The following is a 21,291-nucleotide window of genomic DNA, read 5'->3' as shown; positions in this document are numbered from 1 at the left end:
GAGAGAGGGGGCTGAAGCTGTGTCATTGGCAGCAGAACCGCTTCAGAGGGGGAGCCATTGCACATTTTTATGGAACTTTATCAAATCTCCACGCACAAATGTGCCCCTTTAGTTGCAGATTTAGGAGAACGACAGGGAGCCTGTCCCAGGAACCCAGGGTGCCCCCATCCCACAGGCATCTGCGGTCGCTCCTCTCACAGGGAGATGCTGGCATCAAAGGGGCCTGATTGCCAACTTTTTATTATTATTATTTGCAAGTAATCGCGAGCACTGGATATTTGGGAGCCCACAAAGAGAACGCGGCCCCTGCATATCTTTTAAATTACATGCTTTGGTAAATAAATGAGTGCGAGGCACCGAACCATTTCTCATTTCTGGGTGTTTTTGAATCGACAATAAAAAACCCCAAGATATTAGATAACATTTTTATTGCAGAATATAAATTAACCTCTGTCTAGCTAAGCAGAGACTATACCACTCAAAAATTAAATGCGGGAGTCCTAAAAGGTAATAAAATTATTAAATAACATAACTAATAATAAGGATGTCTCGCAGACAATTATCTCTGTTTTCATCATGTGTGGCTCTTGGATGCACTTCTGATTATCCATGTATTTTATTTTATTGTTTGAAAAAAAATGCAGAATTTAGTTATTTCCATATTTAAAAACCTTGCCCACATATTAAATTAAACTTTTTTATTGCATTGCTGAAATTAAGCAAGGCTTATTTTTGCCCCACAAGTATCTCATGTGAAAGTATGAAAACTCTAACGCAGAGAGCCCAGTACAACTGTTCCTCTATTTGCAGTGTTTGATTTATTCTTTGGAACAGTTCTACCACTTTCAATAGAAATATTTGTCTGTCCGTTTCATGAAGAGCCATTCCAGAGTTTGTAACCAGTTCCTTAGCAACTATTTCTTCTTTTTAAGCTCAAATTGTTTTTAAGCACAGATGTAATGTAAAAATTATCTAGACCACACATCAATTGTTATAGTTACACCAGTTTACAAATGATATACCAGTCAATTGTCCAGACAGCTGTGCAGATAATTCTTTTTTTCAGACGAAAAGAACATTTTGGTGTTTTCTTTGTTTCCGCTAGAAAAAGAACGTGGTTTTCCAATTTAGGATTTTTAAGGGAATAGCCAGCAAGTAGAATTAAACATATTACATTTTCCAATGGACTTCTGCAGAGTCTTCATAACAAACAGTCCTGCACCTGGACTTCTCACAAAGTGCATTTTCCATTGAGCGTAAGAGGAGTTTATCTGAGAGTGGGCACCGTTAAGCTTAGCCTTGTGATGGCTTTGGTTCCACCTCAGTGCTACAAGAATAAACCAGGAGCAACTCTGTTGGGCACCGTGGGGTTAGGTCTGTCTGCAAACACTGGGGGGAACGGTAAATGATGGGTGTTTGGGAACGGCACCTATTTCCTTAACAGAAATCCAATTTGTACAACTGACTTCCTTTGATAATCTTTAATTGCCTTGAACTTGTACTTTTTAATTATTTTTTTTGTCAAAACCCCATAGCTTCCCACTATGTACAACCTCCAAATTTCCAGCCATCAGCCCCCCCCGATGCACCATTTGCCTCCACACCGGTGTTTGGGATGCTGCTGGTGCTTCTCCTGGTATTCTGCTGCCTGCTGGAGGTGGGTGGCTGGTGGCTGAGGGCTAAACACAGCCTAAACCTCATTTTGGGGAACTTGTTCACGTTTCAGTATGTGTAAAATACTCCCCGGGTGTTGGACTTGTAACTCATATTCTGCACACTACTTTTAATCTGCAAGAAAAAATGTACAGGTTACTTGCTTTTAAAGCTGCCAGCCAACTCGGTGACAGCGAACGGGTTTTAAAAGACACAAATTCTGGCCCTCACTGTCTATCACAAGGATAACTGGTAGCCAGGGTTATGAAAAAAAACCTGACTGATTATGAAGATGTGCTACAAGGACTAACGAAGATGCCAGTTGTTAAAGTCCAGTGGCTCTCATGGCATCAGGGCTCTGCTGCTGCCCCCGAGGAGCTGATCCTATGGAATTCCCCCACGTAAATAACTCACACACTCACTGTCAGGAGCTGTTTGCAGGATTGGTAAGATTCACCTAAACTATTATTTTGATTTCCAATTTGTGATAGCAAAACTACTAGCTCAAAGGAAATGAAAAAGAAATTGTACCTTTCTTTAGAATCAGGCAAAAATTCCCCATCACAGTTTCATGTAGATAATCACATATATTATTTAGATTTGCATCAAAATGGGAAATATGAATACTAACATTAGGTGTTACAGACCTTTTTAAGAATATGACAAAATAAAAATAAAAGTGTGAAACTGATGTTTCTTTAGCTCACTTTTTTTTTTTCAAGAAAATTAGTAACATTTCAGCCTCCTACACATTTTTGCCATTGGCTCTCCTGTTTGCTGGTTGCAGCCGTGACCGGGGCAGACCCAGTCCAACCCAAGGAGCTGGGATGATCCCCGAGCTTTCTGAGCCAGCACTGCCTGCCCCGGGGGTTAGGACCGTGCCAGTGGAGATCAGCACAACGTCAGAAGTTTTGGTTCGTTATCCAAACAGCCGAATCTTTTCCAGCTGGCCCATCACAGCTCAATAATCATATAGAGTTATATCAGTGGCACTCATTCATACTTCACAGGCTATAATAAACACAGCAAAAATTAGATGAGGTTCCATTTGAGGTTAAATGTTTCCATGAGATAATAACTTCTGTTTATAACAAGAAAAAAAAAAGAAAAAAAAAAAAAAAGGACCAGTGGTCTATTTTTAAAACCTAATTTAGTCACTGTATCCAAAGTCCGCAACAGACCATGAGCGATACAGGATCCTGCTCCCTCCTTCAGAGTTTTAATGTGAATGAGGGCACCAGGAATCCCGCTGGGCAGAGGCTGGAGGAGCGAAACGCTGGGCTTTGCATTGCCCAACGACTCCCGGGGTAACAAATTTCCCTTCTTTCCTTCCCTGCCCTGTGTCCCTGCTTCCTAAAACTGGAAATCGCCCCATGCAGAGGGCTGCGCTGCCCCCTGCTCCCTGCAGCCCCCTTGGGGCAAACTCCTGGGGGTGCCATGGGGCTGGCGGCGGGCTGGGATGGCAGCGTCACATTGGCACAGCCGGGGAGCGATAGCGGAGAGCCGCAGGCTGGGAGGGATGCAGCCGAGGATGTGGCTGAGGATGCAGTGCCCGCAGCCAGGGAGCGCACCCGGACACAGGCGGCATCTGCTGCGGAGAGAGCGCTCAGCACCCAGCGCTGCCAGTGCCAAATTTCTCAGAAAGGATCAGAGAGGTATTGTTAACGGCGCCTTGTCAGGGTGTTTGTGTCTCAAATGAGGGCTGCACTGCAGCGAGCCAGGTTCTGCTCCAATGCAGCGGCCAAACACCACGCTGTGCTGATCAGGACTACCTGGCCGGATCAGAGGGTGAGAGGTGGATCGCTCCCCTTGCCTGGCAGTCTGGAAGCTGCAGCAGGAGAACATCTGCAGAAGGCTTTCTTCAGGGCCCTGCTAAAAAACCCAGGCGGGGGCTGAGCAGACTTCGGGGCTCTGCTCGGTGCTGTAACCACACGGCCGCCCTTCCTACCTGGAGCTCGCGGCTGCGTTTCCTGGCCTCTCAGTGACTTTAGTAGATATTTAGGGTGCACAAAGAGTAAAATGTCCGTCATTACAGGCACCAATGTGTTAAAGAGCACTCAAAACGCTTTGCTCTGGTTTTGCATCGGCACAAGAAGGTGATTTCCCTAGATCATGCAGATATTTGCCGACAGAGCCGTGCGTTCTGGTTCCGTCCCATGCTGTGTGTGAGCTGCAGGCTGCAGCCTCTTTTCAACGAGAAAACAAGAAAGCGACTTGCTTTTGTTTCTTGAGAGATGCAGAATGTTACACGAGCCGAGAAGAGCCTTCTGGAAACACGGCTTGGCTTGGGGACGAGGGCTGTTGCCGCGCCACCCCGTCCTCCAGCAGCTGCAATTCATTGAGCCCCTAGCACCATGTCACCGGCTGATAGCAGAGTAACTAGATATGAGAAAACGTTCAGGAAACTATGTGGCAACTTATTAAAAGTGCATCCTTCAGCCTGCCAAACACAGCCAAGACAATGGGAGCCGACTCCTCTGTCCCTGGGATGGCTGGGGGGACGCCCTGGTCCCACTGTGGTAAGGGAGGTCGGCTGCTGCCACCCACGTGTGGGACAAAGCCAAGCCATGGCAGCTTCGCTTCTGGTTCTTGCTGTTGTAGCATGAGATAAGCTCAGAAATCTGAAGAAGAGGCAGGCGGTCAGAGGTTTTCCAGTTCGCGGTGCGGAGCCTTGGCTCCACAGGCTCCAACCAGGCTCCTGACGCTGGGGTCAGTCAGAAGTGCACGCAGGACACAGGCTGGGGAGGGGAAATTTGGGATTTCCAGCCCCTAGGCAGCACTGCCAGGAGAACAAGCAGACGAATACACCCAACAAACCTGAGTGGGAGGCCATTCCCACAGCCAGTTCCCCTGCTTATTTATCCGTACCATGTGGAAAACCCCGAGCCCCTGTATGGTGTCGGGGGCAGGTTCCTGCTGCAGCCAGCGCGATGGCAGCATCACATCGGCGGATCCCAGGTGGGAAACGGGGAACTCCTCGGCAGCTTCCCCGGCAGAACGGCTTCTCAACCGCGTGGCACCGACGGCTGTCGTGAGGAGGCATGTTTGGAACAGGGAGACCACACAAAAGCATGAATGAAGATTAGACTTCAGATCGTTTTTTCCAACCCTAGAAAAATTTTAAAAGAGTTACCAGAGCGCTTGAAAATATTTTTAATAGTTTGGAACAACTAAATTTAGCTGAGCGTCAGATAGGCCTCTCTTTATTACAGCTAGAGTTACTATGGCAACATGCTACAATTATTTATCGCCATGACGATCCGCTGTAGATTTTTTAAATGCATTATCTATTTTTGTTTGCATTGTCATTCCTGCCAGGGGAGGGAAGACACCAATTTGGTGCGCAGCGAAATGGCCAGCATTGCATCCAGGCGGCCGCGGGGAGGAGGCCCGGGGAGAGTTGGAAACGAGCGGCAGCGAAAGCCAAGGAACAACCACTCGTGGGTTTTTTTTTTCTTATGCCATCTAAAACAGGTTGCTGTTTCTAGCTGACAAGTGAATAGGAACTTGTTCTTTGAGGGTCTTCTTTCCGAAGGCTGTTTGAGAACCTGCGATTAGTTGTGCCGTGGGGATGTGCAAGCGAGCGCGCCAGCAGGAGTGTGGCTGTGGTCGCACCGCCAGCTGCAACAGGGGTGGCGTTAGTTCAGGTGCTGCCACCACAAGTTCTCAGTGTTTGCACTATACGCAACAGGTCGGGGGAGCGGAGAAGCCTGGGCACCCCTGGTGTGGAGGAGGGAGAGAAGGAGAGCTGCTGTGTGCTGCGGCTGTTCCGCCGTGCGCACTGCAGGCTCTCCACCAGCTCACTAGCGCTTGTGGGTCATTATATTTTTTATTCCTGGAGCAGGCACTCTCTGGCCCAGCGGTTTCTGGCCCCAGCAGAGCAGGACGGACTTGTCCCATCCCAGGTTTTGGTGCTGGGGCCCCGGCTCATGCAGGAGCTGCAGCCTCCTTCTCCTCGCACGGAGGCTGGGGTGAGCGGACGTGCTCGAGGAAGGGATGGTGGATATTGTTCTGACCCATCCGAGTGATGCTCTGCTGGTCTTGTCCGGAGCGATGGTTAAGTAATCCCAAGGAGGACTTAGAAAGAGCTCCCTGTGTGGCTCGCTGACTAATGAAAAGCCCTTTGTATAATCCTGCAATCAACTGCATGGGGTTGCTGGGACGGGTAATTGGGCTACGAACGGGCTCCATTTACAGGAGATTATGTAATTTACCACTCTGTCATCATCTGCTCCCAAAACTGTGATTATTTCTCCAAGGCTCACGCTCCCGGAGATACAAGTAATGATCAAGGCCTGGCTGTTCATGTCTTGGGTCATGAGCAGGATCTTTACAGACGTGGCTAGAAGGGGCTAAACCCACGTCCGTGGTGCAGTGAGGCAGCTCCTGATGGGAGATGCCAGATTTTTGCTCTCATACAGATGTGGAAGTGATGGGCACCCAAGAAGCAGACAGGCAAGCAACCACCGGTGCTCACTGTGGATAAGGGAGCCAGAGGCAGGCCTTTACTCACTTCACAGAAAGCAGGGCACTTTGCTTCCCCTTCCTCCGTTGCCAAACGTGCACACAGCAGCTTCCAGGCAGAGCCGAGCTTTGTGGCAGCCCGTGGGCTTCCTGGTCCTTGTGGGATGAGGTCTGCTTTGCAACCCAGGCACGGCGCTGCCCTGCGTCCCGGGGCCAGGCAGCTCCATCCTGATGATTGTGCCCACCTCTGGGTCCCAACCCGCAGCCACGGGTGGGTCATGGCTCCCCTGAGCCATCCGTCCTATTTGAAACCCTGAGGGTAAGGAAGGTGGCTTGGAGGGAGTGGGATTTCCCCGATCTCGCAGGCTTGGCGCCAGGATGGGGACACGTGAAGGTGCCCAGGGTGTCAATGCATGCGGGGACACACGGCCACTTGTGCGACGCATGCCATGAGCCAGCGGCTGCAGCACGAGCCAGTGCAGCAGGGAGCTCCATAGGTCACCTTGTGCCCCGGGTCACCCCGCGCCTCTGCAGGGAACTGAGACATGGACTGTGCTTTATGGGTTTTGCAGGACACACACCGAAAAGCTACGAGGAATTAGGCCCTCGTACCAAGTACTGCAAATACAGTAAAGGACAATGTCTCCAGCTGCTTAGGAGCTAAGCAAAGGGTGGGATTTCAACAGGGGACTGGAAACACGGGGATGTTCGGTGATTTTTCACAGGTGATGCACACAGTATAGTGTTTTCTTTGGCCAGACTATTTACTGATGCAAAAACCAAAATCCTGCCTGTGAAATCAGACACGCTCTATTTGGGAAGGTGCTTTCTGGGAATTAAATCTAGTTAAAGTCCTGAACCGGGCTTTGCAGAGCCTGATGCATCAGCTGCAGGAGGACGGAGCTAGTTTTAGGACAAATCTGGGGGATTACAGGGAGCCCTCTGATGTTTCTCAAGTGATAAATTATTTCAAGACATAGCCTGGGCTGTAGCAGCCCCTGCATCACGGTGGCAGGGTGAGAGAGGAACACTTTGAGATGTTAATTAGCAGGGAAGAGCTGCCTTGCACACCAACCACAAAGATCTCCGGTGATCACAGGAGGCAAAGGAGAGCAACAGAGCATTTCATTTGTAATGCATGTTTTTATTTCACCTTGGAGATCAGCTCATTGATGGATTTGGCATGCAGACAATGAAACTGCATTGCTGCAGGGTTCCTGCCTGCAAGGTGCTTAAGCACAAAGGGAAGCCCCCCAGGAAAGCTCCTGGTGGGGGGCAGGAGGCATGGCTTGGCAGGAAGCTTGTGGGAAGGGGTGGCAGGGAAGAGCTGCACCTGCGGCAGGCTGCAGGCGGCAGAGCCTGGGCGGGAGGAGGCCGGAATGGCAGGGGGAGGATGAGGATGTTCTGTGTAGGACCGAGCATGTGAGCTGGGAAGTGGGGAGTGTTTGAGGTTGCGTGCTCCTTTCCTTTTTTTTCTTGTCCGAGTTGACATCTCCTAAGCAAGTCCCATTCGTCCAGCACCACCACCCAGCCGGGAGCAGTTTCCAGCCCTTCTCCTTTGCTTCCCATCCGTGTCCTCCAGCTGGCAGCGGTGCCATGGCCCTGCCCCAGCTCCAGGCCTCGCACTGGGGAGCACTGGGCGGGGGACACTGCCTGACTGGTGTGGCCACGGCTCTTGGGCTACGTGTGCATATACCGGCACAGTGACGGGGTGTGCCAAACACCACACCAATGGCTCGGAGCAGACCTCCGTCCTACTGCTCTGCTCTGCTTTTCTGCATGGGGTCAGGCCTCTGCTGCCCCAGGGGTCAGCTCTGCCAGGGCTGTCCCCTGTCCCCCCCCCCAGAACAGCTGGGGGCGTGCTGGGGCGATGCCATCTCCCTGCCATGTCCCACCTCGGTCATCCTTGGAGTGCAACAGAGAGCACCCAGAGGTGTAAATCATGGGTGTAAATCAGGGGTAACCTCACTGCTGGCAGCTGAGGGGCCTAAGGCAGCACCAAGGGTAAAGCCAAGCCTTCCCCCAAGTTCCACTTAAACACAAAAACATAAAAATGGGCCAAAAGTGGTTGGCAACCACGCAGGTTTAGGTCTTAGGCAGAGACAGTTTCACCTCATTTACGTAGATCTGAAGGCTGGTCCTGTCTACTCCATACAGATACGGCAACGGGGAAAGCAGGGGGAGAAAGGAGGGATAAGAGTGCAATCGCCACCAAATGTAAGGGCGTAATTAATCAGGTAATTGCAGTATTTGCATGGAGTGTCTGTAAATATTACCCCTATTTCTAAGTATAGTACTTTGGACCACATATCTTATCATGGAACCAACTGTCAAACAGAAAACACACGCACTTGACTGGAATATAATGAATATTAGGTCAGCCGAAATGCAAACTGACTGAATTAATTTGTAGTTGTGTACCAAGTGATGCTGGTGCGATAAGTTAATGAAACCCTTCAAATAAATAATCGCTGGGGGAACAATGCAGGGGAGCAATGGAGTGCGTGCCGCAGGATCACGAGGGCTGTGTGATTGCAGAAGGAGGAACCCAAGAGCAAGCAGGAGCGGGGGGATCTTGCAGGGGTACAGGGGCTGAGCAGGGACCCTGCGGTGCTTTAGGGCCAGTGATGCTCCGGGGACCTGCAGCTGCCTGGTGGGGACCCTGAAACTCAGTTTCAATTTGGGGACCATAAAGAAAGAGAGTTAAAGCAAGAGAGAGAGCACGAGAGGTGAGTAAGGAACAGTCTGAGCTCTTCAGGCAGCAGTGAGCAGAGACCTCCCCGTACAAGCTGCACACACGTCTCATCTCCTGGAGCCATGGCAGGACAGGAGCTGGATTTATTGGGGGTTTATTAATTTGCCCACAGGATGCGTCATAGGGCCGTCTGCTAAGCCTACACTGGCTGTTCACAGCAACGTCAGGTGCTCTTTATCGGATCCAGCGTTAGTCACCTCGCAGCGTAACACCAGAGGACCAACTGTTGAGGGCTAATAAAGTGACAGCTACGACGATAACGAGTAGCAGCAGCCGAGAGTCATGTCTGGGCTGCTTGACGTCAGCCCGAGCCCAGGCAGAGCACAGCACGACAAACATGGGCTGGAAAGCTCAGGTCACAGGGGACAGACGGAGTGGGGCTGCCGTCGGGAACCAGCGCGTGTCTCACCGGGAGAGCTCGGGGCAGAGGATGCCGAGGAGGCTCCAGGCTACCTCTGCTCCTCCAGCGTCTGGAGGATGCTTGCATTGATCCTGGGGGATAAAAAAGATGGAGCACACATGGATAAGGATGTAAGGAACTGAGGGGCTTCCTCAGCATGACTGCATGCACCTGAGGTGTTATTGCCTGTGCGTCCTAAGGCACCACCACCTCCTGATGCTGCTGCACTGGGGCTGGTGGCTGCGGACATCCCTGACAGCCGCAGCCTCTACGTTTGCCCCACTTGGCACACAGCTTCTGTTGGGTAAGCGCTGAAGCCGCATTCCCAAGGTGGCCCTGGGTGTGGGCCGTGGGCTCTCCCTTCCCTGCGGCGAGCCGGGTGCTGCCCAGCAAGGTGCCGGGGAGGCTCCGTGCTGCCAGCCGGCTCTTCAGGCTTCGGCGTTAGCATTGCCGTGACTTGAAGAGCACGAGGAGGAAGGAAGCGCCCCGGCTGTGGGGGCAGGGAGGGGAGGATGCTGTGGAAGGGCTCTCCTGAAGTGCCTGGGAGGCAGAGAACCACCTCCGTGGAGAAACCTGCCCGCGCCAGCCCGGGCAGAGCCTCCCATGACATCAGCCTGCAACCGGCTTCACAGCAAGGCGCTGGGGGGGAGACCGGCAAAACCCCCCAAACTCCCATGCCCAGAGCCCCTGGGACTCGCGTCCAAGCCAGTCACCACGTCAAATGGCATCGAATTTACCCGGCTGCAAGCACCTGTTTGTAAACATGACCGCTCTGACCCTGCTTTGGCTTCGTTTCCTAAGTGCACCCGAGTGACCGCGGGCTGTGAGGACTTGGTCTCCAACACCGAAATCCCCGTCCTGCCACCTCCCATGGCCCCACCACGCAGCAGGGCTGCAGGATCAGGCCCGGCTGCCTGCCAGGGAGGCGCTGAGCCCGGCGCGGGCAGGGACCTGCAAGCCCACGGGAGCCCAGGACAGGTGTTTTGCTGCTCTCGCCTGTGGAGGCATTGCGCAGTGTGGGAGGGTGCCGGAGACTCTGTAATTATAGCCTGCGAATGTAAATCCCACAGTTTGCAGGAGTTCTGGGATATTTCGTGCAGCGTAAGCTCAGCAACACCTTTGTGACAACATGAAGACTCACAGGTTGCTGCCTCGCTGCGAGCTTTCACTCATTAACCCTCACCCCACCGATGACTCCGTCTGTCGCCGTCTGTAATTGATGGGGAAAACGACGGAAAGGAAAGTGGTAAAGGTGAAGGGAAACCCCCAGAGCTGCCTCCAGTAACTGCAGGGCTCAGGGGAGAGCTCGCCTGTCCCTGGGTCCCTGCTTGGGTTTGTTTCTGCCTCTGAGCAGGAGGCAGCAAGGTGAGAGCTTCAGGTCTCACTCTGAATTTTCTTCACGAGTTCCTCCTGCTGTGTACGCAGAGACAGAGTTTCTATCACTTGCCATTTAAAAAAAACTCATTTTCAACTCCTTTTCCCAAAGTATTCCCTCTAGCTTGGAAGTGCTCAGTCTGGGCTCCCAAATTGAGGGACATCTGCTGGAAAAGGGAGCTTCTGCTCCCTCTGGTCTCAGTTTGCCTCCTGCAGGGGAGGCCAGCGGGGCTCCCGGTTTGCTTGCTGGTGTTTTAAAGCGCTCAGCGGGGTTAACAATTTTCAAGCAACAAGTATTAGTTATGCACATTGGCTCAGCATCGCCTATTATCTTAGCTCAGTTATTTAATAACTCAATCTGTATCCTCTGCTTCGGAGGCAACACTACCCCGTTTGCCGCCCACAGCCTCAGCAGAGGCTGAGTGCCCTGCGGCACTTCACCTGCTCCCATTTGTGCCGCCTTTCCCCCGATGCTCGTGCCTTCACAGCCCCAGTTTGTACAAGCAAATTGGGGACGGGGTGTGTGGGGAGCAGCAGGAACACGACAGTAACAGCTCGCCCCCCACCAAACCCCTCGGTGCTGCTAATCGCGATGCTTCTGTGCTTTTTGGAATGGATTTAGCTTTGAAGAAGAAGTATAAAACCCATTTCCATCTGTCACTTTGCTGATTCCCACAGCTGGTGTGACAGTGGTGCTTGGCTGAGTTACACCTTTCGCTAACTGGGTTCTGCTCGCCCACCCTGCCGTGCACGGAGGCTCTGCCTGCCCCAAAAGTCTGTCGTTCACCCCTTATCATAACTCGTGCAGCCAGCAGGCTGCTTCCTCTGGAATAATAAATATGCTCTCAAACAGAGGTTAAAGAAAGGCCAGGGAGCGCTGGGAGCACTGGGCAGGCAGGGACGTGCTCGTGTCGACGTTAGCGATGCTCCTGCTCCTCTCCCTGTACCAGCGGGGCTCTTCCTGCTCTGCTGCCCCAGGTCTCGGGTGGGGGTGTGGGAGTGTGGGAGTGGGCTTTTTCGGCCCTTCCTGGGCAGAGAGAGCGTGTGGGCAGGAGCCGTGGACAGAAAGTCTCCTCTGACCCATAAGAAAACCAAAGAGAGGGATTGCAGCTACGTCGCATCGTTGCACAAAGCTTTGCCGTAAGCATTTTGCTCTCCCTGTCCCGAGCGGACAGGGGTGAGCAGCTGGTGCTAGATCCAACTGAGCAGGGTATCTTTCCCACTCCCCAACTGCTTGTAATTTGGGTTTTTACATTCTTAAATACCACTGGAAAATGCTTGTGACTAAGAACCCCAAGTGACAGGCGGTAATTCACACACCACAGCTTTTCGCCCAGCTGTGGGTTTTCTAACGCTTGCAGAGATGTACTGTCGTCACGTCTCTGCTCCTCTCAGACGTGTCAGTGAAGTTCAAAAAGTGCTGTGGGGAAGGAGGAGAGCTGGTAGGTGAGCAGGCAGACTTCTGTGTGTGACCACAGAACGGGGTCACAGCCTGACACAGGCGGTGTAACACACCGGGTGGGCGATGGGGAGTTTGTGTGCCTTTGTGTGCCAGCGTACACGTGTGTGCATCCTCCTGTGCGGCTCTTTAATGTCCTGAGAGACAAAAAAAGGGCCTCTGAGCTTGAACTTCCTCAGGATCCCGGTGTGAGCACTCCGGCCTGGTTAGTCATAAGAATTTGCAGGGGAGCTCGGAGGCGGTGGGAGGTTTTTCCTCATGGCACGATCGCACCCAGGACCTCGGCGAGGTCGTGTCAAAGATAAATAGATTCTTTTCTTCCCCTCCATGGCTTGCTTTGGCTTTCTTTGTGTCTGTGAGATAAGAGCAGTGGGGCTGAGCCTCCTGCCCGGGGATAACTCCGTTGACACGAGCTGTAGGGCTCGCACGAGTGAGGGCAGGGTTAGGCCTCTGGCTTTGAAGTATCCTTGTCCCAGCAGATTTATCACTGGGGCCTAAGCAGGGCCTTGAAAGAAAGGAAGCCGTTCTGTTTTGCAGCCCTTTCCTCCACAAGTGTGTTTGCAGTTGTCCTTTTATTATTATTCTAGCTCCAGTGATTACACACGTGGGGCCCTTTCTGCTTTGAGGTCTTTTTGCTTTGTTGGTATCTCAGGGCTGTTAACGAAAGAATTATTTAGAAACAGAAATCTGTTGTTGAGTGGCTTTAGCTGGTTGTGGGCCTGGTATCGGGTTTTACCGTGCAGGCCTTAATTAGTCATTGCATAAGGACTGGCGAGTGGGAGGCAAAGGGTTAAGAGCGAAGGCCAGAGAAAGGGAAGACACATATCATTAAATAAAAATGTGACCACCCATGATTACAAGTGTTGTAGTCCTCCTTTTAACAAGCACACACCGTACTTTCATTAACCCGGGCCTGCCTGAATAGCAGCCTGTCCGGCCGGGCGGGCAGTGATTTTGTAAAAGCCGTCCCTAACGACAAAGCCAGGCCACCTACCATGAACTTTCCTCTATGACTTTATTCTTCGGCAGTGCTCAAGTGTAAATAAACTTGTTTACTCCCATCAGGATGGTAATGATAATGAAGCCTTATTTGTTTCGCCACAATGACAAAGTAATTTGTGCGGAGCCGAAGTGGAGAAGCGAGGGGGGGGGGGGGGGAGAAATTGCAGTTCTGCTGGGTGGTTTCTCCAGAGGCAGGGCTGCTGCAGCCAGGGCTCCTCCGCTCCTCTCGTGTGCGGTGGGTCAGTGAGGGAGAGCTCAGCACCAGGCTGCCGCGGGGTCCTGAGCTCTGCTGTGCAGGGAATGGGAAAGGAAAGAGAGCAGCGCTCACCCAGCAGCGAGCTGGGGAGTCGGGCAAGCCCGTCTGGCAGGGCGACTGAGCTATCTGCTCAGCCCTGTGAGTCACTAGAGAATGTACAGAGCAGCACAGTGTGATGTTAGTGAGGGTTTTTTCCATTCAGGCTGGTACCTCCAAACCATTAATGAGTCACAGCAGGGGGAGGACATGGGGAGAGGCAAGGGGAGCCCGAAGCAGGTGGCAGAGGGCATGGCGCAGCGAGCGGGTGCTGGTGAGGGCCTTGCATTGCCAGGCAGTGGAGGATGCTTTGGGGTCACCCATGGGTGGCTCAGGCTCACCTAAGACTTCTGTGACAGCTTGTGTCCCATCGGCTCTGCCTGGCTTGGGCAGCCTTGCCGTCGAGGATCCAATCCAGGTGGAAATGGCTCTCACCCGCTCTGTCCCGCAGGCTGCGATGACTGGCGATGGTACGCACCAGAGCACCACGGAGCTGTGGTGCCATCTTTTCTTACAAGTTCCCTCCATTTTACCCACATAGATCAGGGCACTGAGCTTTCCAAAACGTGCACCCCATCTGGCTGCCCTCGCGGAAGCTGCGATCAGCCTGCCTGCTGGTGTCGAGGTGACTTTCTGTGGCACAGAAGAGCTCTCCAGGAGGTTGCTGCTGACAAGATGCCCTCGCTCCCTTGTTCTGCCTTCCTCCAAGCACAGCGAACAAGCACAGCAGTGACTCCAGGGCAAAACAGAAACAGTTAATCTGAGTAATAACACTTTTCTCCTCTATAGCACCTTCTTCAAGGGCCTCAAAGTGCTTTTCAAACATTAATGAATTAAAGCTTTGCAGGCCTCCTAATGGAAGTGAAAAGGGAGGCGAAACGCAGCATAGCAATGCTACACAAGCTTTAAAACTCTCCAAATTGTTTCCATGGGGACTGAAGCGCAGCCCTCTCTGCTAACAGCTGTGGGAACCAGCCCACCCCTCCAAAATGCTGCAGGAAGGCAGCGCTTGCTTAGGGGGAGATGGGAACCAGGGAGGGAGCAAGCAAGTCCGGCTGGGAAAAGGCCTTTGTGCTGAGGAACGTGTTTGTACAGCTCCATCCTTCTGCTCAGAGATGCCCCAAAATCAAATCACTGGATCCTCCCGAGCAAGCACCTGACCTGGCTCCTCTGAGAAATGATGGTTCACATGAAGCTTCTGGATTTGTGAGAACAAAAAAGTGCAGGCAATGCTGTGGAGCTGCACATGCAGCTTACCTTTAAAACCTTCCTTGTACCGCCAGACGCACAGCCCTGCTTGAGCACAAAGCAGCCCGGGATCCCTAATGACCTGGTTCTCTCAGCTCATCTGAGCCAGCACAGCATCACGCCCTTCCCCACACCACCTCCACTCTCGCTCAGAAACAACAACTCCGTCACATGTGAAACCTCTGGCACCACCTCACACGCTTCTTTGAGGACTTTCACCCCACGCCTGCCTTGTTTTGACACTGTTTAGCAAGGAAAACCTGTCGGGAGCCCCAGCACAGTGAAACAGAGGAGCCAAATTCCCTTCCCAGGTCACCTTTGCTGCACGACTAAGGATGCAGATGTCCTCAGGCCGTAGGAGCAACTGCATCTACACCCCAAAATCATGATGTCTTTGTGGCTCTTCCCTTGCTAGAGCTCTGTGCAGAGCCAACTGCTCTGTGTGCTCACCTTAGCTGCAGGCAGGGCTGGGGTCTGGGTTTCCAGTTCTGCACCCTTCATCCGCAGGGCTGCAACCTTCGTCTGCAACGCTCAGACTGGCCTCCAGGGAAGGAGTATGTTGGAAGCTCTGATGTGATAAAAGATCCCAAAGCAGAAATCTGGTGGTTGTGATTTCTTTTCTTGATGTAGGTGAGCCCCAGCATTGCTTCAGAGGCGAGACACAAAGGTGAGGTAGGGACCAGGGGACTTCTCTCACTGTGATGGTCTCAACATGGGAGAAAATGGTTCCAGGGCAAAAAATGAGAGTTGGACTGGAACTCTGACACCTCAAAGCCGAAATAATTGCATGTGTTAATTCTCCTGAAGAGGGAGAAAACATCACGCTGGCGACCCTAAATGTTAGTTCCTAATTCAGATTTGTTTCATGCACTGAACTGGAATAATATCGAAGATGGTAGGCCAAGCCTCAGGGGCAAGCCTGGCTTTCTGGTACCAAACCAGAGCTAAATCTGACAAGCACCAGTAAGTGAAAAGGCCAGACAGATTACGAGAAATTAGTGTAACACATATAATAAGCACCAAAATCAATAAAAATAGCACAGCGTAATATAATTGTGGGGCTCTATTATAGATTATTGAGTTATTTGTGTTTTGGAATTGATTGCTGCAACGTCTGTCTCAAAGATGTTTCTGTTGTTAACTCTCAAGGCTTCAAGCAGGACAAATGGCTCTGTTGAAGGATGCTGAATTTATAGAAACAACCCCTTTGAAGGCTTTTAAAGCTTGTGCTTAAGTATTGTCAGAGGTGATATATCTGTGAGCATATTTATGCTTTCTCCCCGCATCAGCCTGCACAGATGCCTGGTTGACAGACAAGAAGAGGAGCACCATTGCTGAGGTTTCTATGAATATTTCAGGCCTGATCGAACTCCGAAAGCAAATGCTTTCAGCAGTTTCCTTCAGGAGCTCTTGCAAACAACCAGGTTTGCTGCTGTTAAAAAATCAGGATCAACATCTGCCCGGGTGTGTTTTCTAGGATCTAAAATATCAGAGCAGCGCTGCTGCCCTTCAGGGGTCCAAAGAGGGGCAGGTTTCAAGGCCCATTTATTGCTGTAGTCCCACATGCCTCGGGGACTGGATACTCAGGAAGTGGTGGGAGGCCGAAAAAGTGTGGGAGGCCAAAACAGAGAGGGAAGGCAAAAATATTTGTGGGTAGCTGAAAAAGAGGGGGTGACTGGGGAGATACGGGAGGTTAAAAAAACACATAAGCTAGTTCTAAAAAGAGAAAATACTCAGAGGGATGTCAAGGAGCAGGTTGCAGGTGGAAAAAGAATGGGAGGCTGGGGCGGGGGTGAAGGCCAGAAGGGGAAGTTGGGGGTCGAAAAAGTGCAGGAGGCCAACTGTGAGCTGGAGATAAAGAGGTAGTCGATATCTGAAAGGGAGTGGAGGCTGAGACAGAGGTTTGGGGAAAGAGGGAATGGGATCACATGAATTCAGGACCCAGCAATAACCAAGCCCCGGTCCCAGCGAGCAAACGCAGGGGGTGCTTGGCAGGAAGGCCATTATAGGCCTCTCAGCGTTGCTCTCCGTAAGCAGGGCGAGCAATCTCTTAGGAAAAAAAAAACAAAACAAAACAAAAAGCTGAACGAAAACATCTAGCAACACCCCGCAATAACCACATGAAAGCCCAATCCCTGTGCTGGGGCCTTTGTCCGGGCCCTGCGAGAGCGGCGCAAAATGTCGTGTGCTGCCGCGGAGCCGTGCAGGGCCAGCCCTCGCCCCGCTCGAGGCTGCCGGGGACGAAAGCAGGGTATTTAAGTGGGTGTTCATGCACTGAAGTGTTCCTTCACGCTTGGGAACTGCGACTGTAGCCTCGGCATCAAAGATAACTTCATAATAGCCTTTTAGCGGAAATAGCTGTTATTTACAAGCTAAGCTGAGGTGTAAAATAAAAGCAGTGGATGTTATTCATAATGCACTAGAGGAGTTGCGTGCGTGCAAAGCCCTTTTTGTTAACTTCTAAAAGCAACAATTTCAGATTAGGAATCATGGGGAAAATCCTGGACCCACTGAAGTGAGCATGAGTTATTTCCTTATTGGTGTTATGAAGAACATTTAGCTTATGAAAGCTCACAGATTTTTGATCTAATTTCTTTTTCATTATTCTTTCTGTTTGATTACTTTCTGTGCTTTTCAGTTGGACACTGCAAGCAGATTGATTTCTTGTCTGCTCTCAGTTAATTAAACCATACCATTCCTATGTTCAAGAACAATGAAGACAACCACACTTTCTTACAATTTCTAAAAAAAACCAACAAACTCCACACACAACCAAGCAGCTTTTGTCCCTAACTCCGAACTGCTCTTTCTTTAAGCCCTCCTTGCTTCTTTTCTGGAGTGACCAGAACTCGGGGGTTAAATTATCTCCCGGTGTTCCTTCAGTGCAGTGAAATGCTGACATTCAGAAGGAAACCACTCGGTATTTTAAGTAAGTCACAAACTATATACTGGATATTTGGTTAACCAGGGTCTATCTTCTATTTGCATTCCCGGGTACTGAAAGGCGTTAGAGAACTAAAACAGAAGGATAACAGAAGCTGTGATGCTTGCTCATCTCACACACGCTTCTATACAATTTTTTCTCCAGACTATCAAATTGAGGTACAAAAATAGAATCACATGTCCTATGATAGACTGGATTTTTATTCTTCTAAGAGATTTCCGTAGAGAAATTCTATCAGATATGTAGTACAGCCCATTTCAACCCCACCTAAGTGTAACATGAACTGCCTGGGTATTGCATGTCCTACTGCAAGGCACATCCCTGCCTGCCGTCCTCTCACTGTCCCCATAAGAATTGTGCCTGCTAAGATCCAGCTTCAGGCTGCAGGGAGTTATGATTGTCCTCCATGACATAGATCTGGTATTCTTCTTCCTCATTTTCTGCCCTGAACTCTGAACTGTTGTACTACACATTTAGAGCAGCTGTGATGTCCTGAAAAGGACCTGGGACATGAAGATCGTGTTGGGACCATTTCATCTGCCTCATAGCGAGGTTCTAGGTCTCAATTAATTATTATCCAGAGAGCTCTTTAGCTTTTGGGGCAGCATGCCCCACAGAAACCGTGCCCAGCAATCAGAAATCCGCTGCCCACCAGCTTACAGCTCTCAATGAGCTTCAGAAGTTTGGGGAATGCTACACGCTTGTTAAAATACGTGTTTTTCCCCCAAAACTTCACAGTTCCATCCTGTGTTGTCCAGAGAGGGAAAAAAACAAACAAACAAAAAAACCCCACACTGTTTATGCAGTTAATTATTACAAAAAACATCTTAGCCTTGTGGTATTATCAGTCTTTGTTCCTTCCCTCTCTCCTTGCATTTAAGTACAAGAGCAAAGGCATTGTACTAGAAATAACATATAGATATATAGATTTTGTTTTAATTTAGTTAGCATAGGCAGGAACCAGGAAGACACGCAATACTATCAATTCTGCAGTAGATACATCACATGTCCAACTACATGTGCTGCATGAAAAACTTTTTTGAAGCATCTACGCCCTATATTTTTATCATTTTTGCGTTATACTGCAGTCATATTCTCACCATAAGGAAACAAGGAAATACTAAAATCTGTTTTGTTTGGCTGGAGAGCTCAACCTGCCTCAGACAAGCGAGCAAAGTTATGTAAAGGCCCAGGAGTGAAGTTCTTCTGGGTAAAACACACCATCTAGAGGCAGACACCACTTCTGCAAGTGCTCAAAAAAAAAAATGCACGGGCTGAAGTGATTGAACTGCTCACAGAAAGAAGAAAACTCCCCTCTGTGGAGACAAACAAAACCAGAACCTAAGGTTTTCAGTCTTTGCAATATTATTTTTTTTATTTCTTATTCTTCTGAAAAAGGCACTTCTGTATCAAGTCAAATAAGGCTCCTGTTCTCACAGACCCTTTGAAAAGAAAACCAGGTTACTGCTCACGCTTGTAAGATTCAGAGGTCACAAAAAAAAAACAAAAGGTGCTTGCTCTCGAGGGCTGCAGCATGTATGGAGAGCAAAACGCCTCTGCAGATAACTTGTGCTTTCAGTTTAAGGCTCTGCAAAGTTTTATCCAAAGGTGTGCAAATATGGCAGGGTGACATATCTGAAATCGCTTTTCTTTGGTATGTCTCCCAGAAGAAATCCATAAACTGTGAAACTCCTGCTGAATCCAGCGGAGATGGGGGAGACGCTGCAGGGAGAGTGGGAGTGCAAAAGGATGCCCCTGGTCTGGAAGCACAGAGCGGATCCTGTGGAAAAACATCGCCTCCCATATGTTAGTGAGTTTTTGGGGATTTCCAAGCTTGGTGAAGCCTAGCAAACGGGATGCAGAGAGCCAAAGTCCATCTTTCCCCAGTATTGTGGAATTACCTGGTATTATTAAAATAGCAAAGGGCTGGTGTTTGCTTTATTATCACTGTTACAAATGCGGGGTGGCCATGACAGCCAAAAGGTGGAGATGGGGAATATTGCACGTCACCCTCCTTCCCACCCAGTACAGGGAAATATTCCTCCGAGGATCTAACAGAAGGAATTATCTGTAAACAAACAGGTGGTTTGAAGCTCCCTTGTAAACAGGAATCACAACGTCTTGAACCTTTTTAATAAACGATATGTTTTCTTTGTGTCTATCCATCTCAGGAATGTCAGAACCAGAACGTTTCCCCAGTGACAGCTTCATCCTTTAAACTTCGCAGATGAGACAGCATGCGGAGCAATCTGTGCTAAGGCAGGATTAAGAGTTACCAGGGTGACACTTCGTAATTTGTAGGATGCTGACAATGAACCTCAGAAAAGCACAAGACCTTTGCTGGAGCTCAAGAGACCACAGAGACCCAATTTGCCTCTGCTGTCACCAAAGCAGCAATGAAGTTTGTGAACTCCCTCTGCCCTTTCCCTCCCCAGACCTTTGCCACAACAGACTGTGGTTTAGAGCTGATTTTCTAGGGGGAGGATGGGGCTCCTAGCAGTAGGGATTTACCTCGGGAGGAAGGAAGCTTCAGGCCATTGCTTGTCTCAGTTGTGCCAAAGATCTGCTGCTGAGAAAGTGATCTGCTGGGCTCTGCTGCAGCCATCTTCAGTGTCTGTAACAGTGAAGCTGCGGCTCCACCACCCCTCTTCCCCAAAGGAAAGACAAATAACCAAGGAAGCAGAAGCCTCTGGGTGTTTTTCATTTGCCCATCATTGGTAGATTGCATCGGGTTGCTTTTCCTTTCCCTTCTTCTGCAGGCGCAAAGTATTTCATTAAAGCCTTCAGGGAGAACGATGCCAAAGATGTATTTCCATTTCAGGTACCTGCACATCTGGGGGCTACGGGAGGCTGGAATCCAGCTCAGACAACTTCAATTCTGCTCCAGCAAGGGCCTAAATTTTGCCCATGTCAGTTTTTCCCTATCCTAGACCACAAATTTCTTGCCCAGTTGCTGACAATCCTGCAGGCCCAGGCCCAGGACCAAGCTCCAGGCTGTTTAGCAGACATCAACAGGCACAAGTTTCACAACAAGCCGATTCCCCAGCCTGGAAAGCTGTTCAGCATCTAGGGAGAAGTTGTGGTGTTTTCTCAAGAGGGATAAAGGCAGAGGTTCAGTACCTCCTGGGTTTTCCACAATGTAATCATCAAAATTTATGAATGCAGCTGCAGCAAGAAATCAGTCAAGTTGTCGGCAAGAAAGAACAAGCAACCGCTAGCTTGACATTTGCAGGACATTTACAGCGAACCCCAGAAAGCTCATTTCAACCAGCCGCCCTGCTCCTGTCAGTGCAGCAGCATTGCTGTGGGCAGCACGCTGCTTGCCAGCCTGCTCTTTATTTGGGGTTTTTAGGCTAACAGTGACATCAGAGGTAGAAAAAGCCTGTAAACCACAGGAACCTACCTCCTCCCAGAAGCACAGTGGTTTCCCTCATAAAAGAACAGCAGGTGTTAAAGCGTCACCGAGGGACTTGATTTTGACCACAAGGCCAAGAAAAAGCAAGTGTCTTTAGTAAATCTCAGCTTCCCGGTGACCTCTGACAGAGCAGATCTGCCAAGGCTGAATTGGCTCACTTTTAGGCCAAAGCCAATGATTTATCTGCGGTGGTTGGGCTCAAATCCTGGAGGCTTTATTGAGATTAAAAGGGAACTCACTCTGCGGAGAGCCAAGCAGCAGCCAACATTTGGCCTTTCTGAGAAA

Source organism: Anser cygnoides, chromosome 11, assembly GCF_040182565.1.
Source record: "Anser cygnoides isolate HZ-2024a breed goose chromosome 11, Taihu_goose_T2T_genome, whole genome shotgun sequence".
Classification (NCBI taxonomy): Eukaryota; Metazoa; Chordata; class Aves; order Anseriformes; family Anatidae; genus Anser; species Anser cygnoides.
This window is presented reverse-complemented; position numbering follows the sequence as displayed.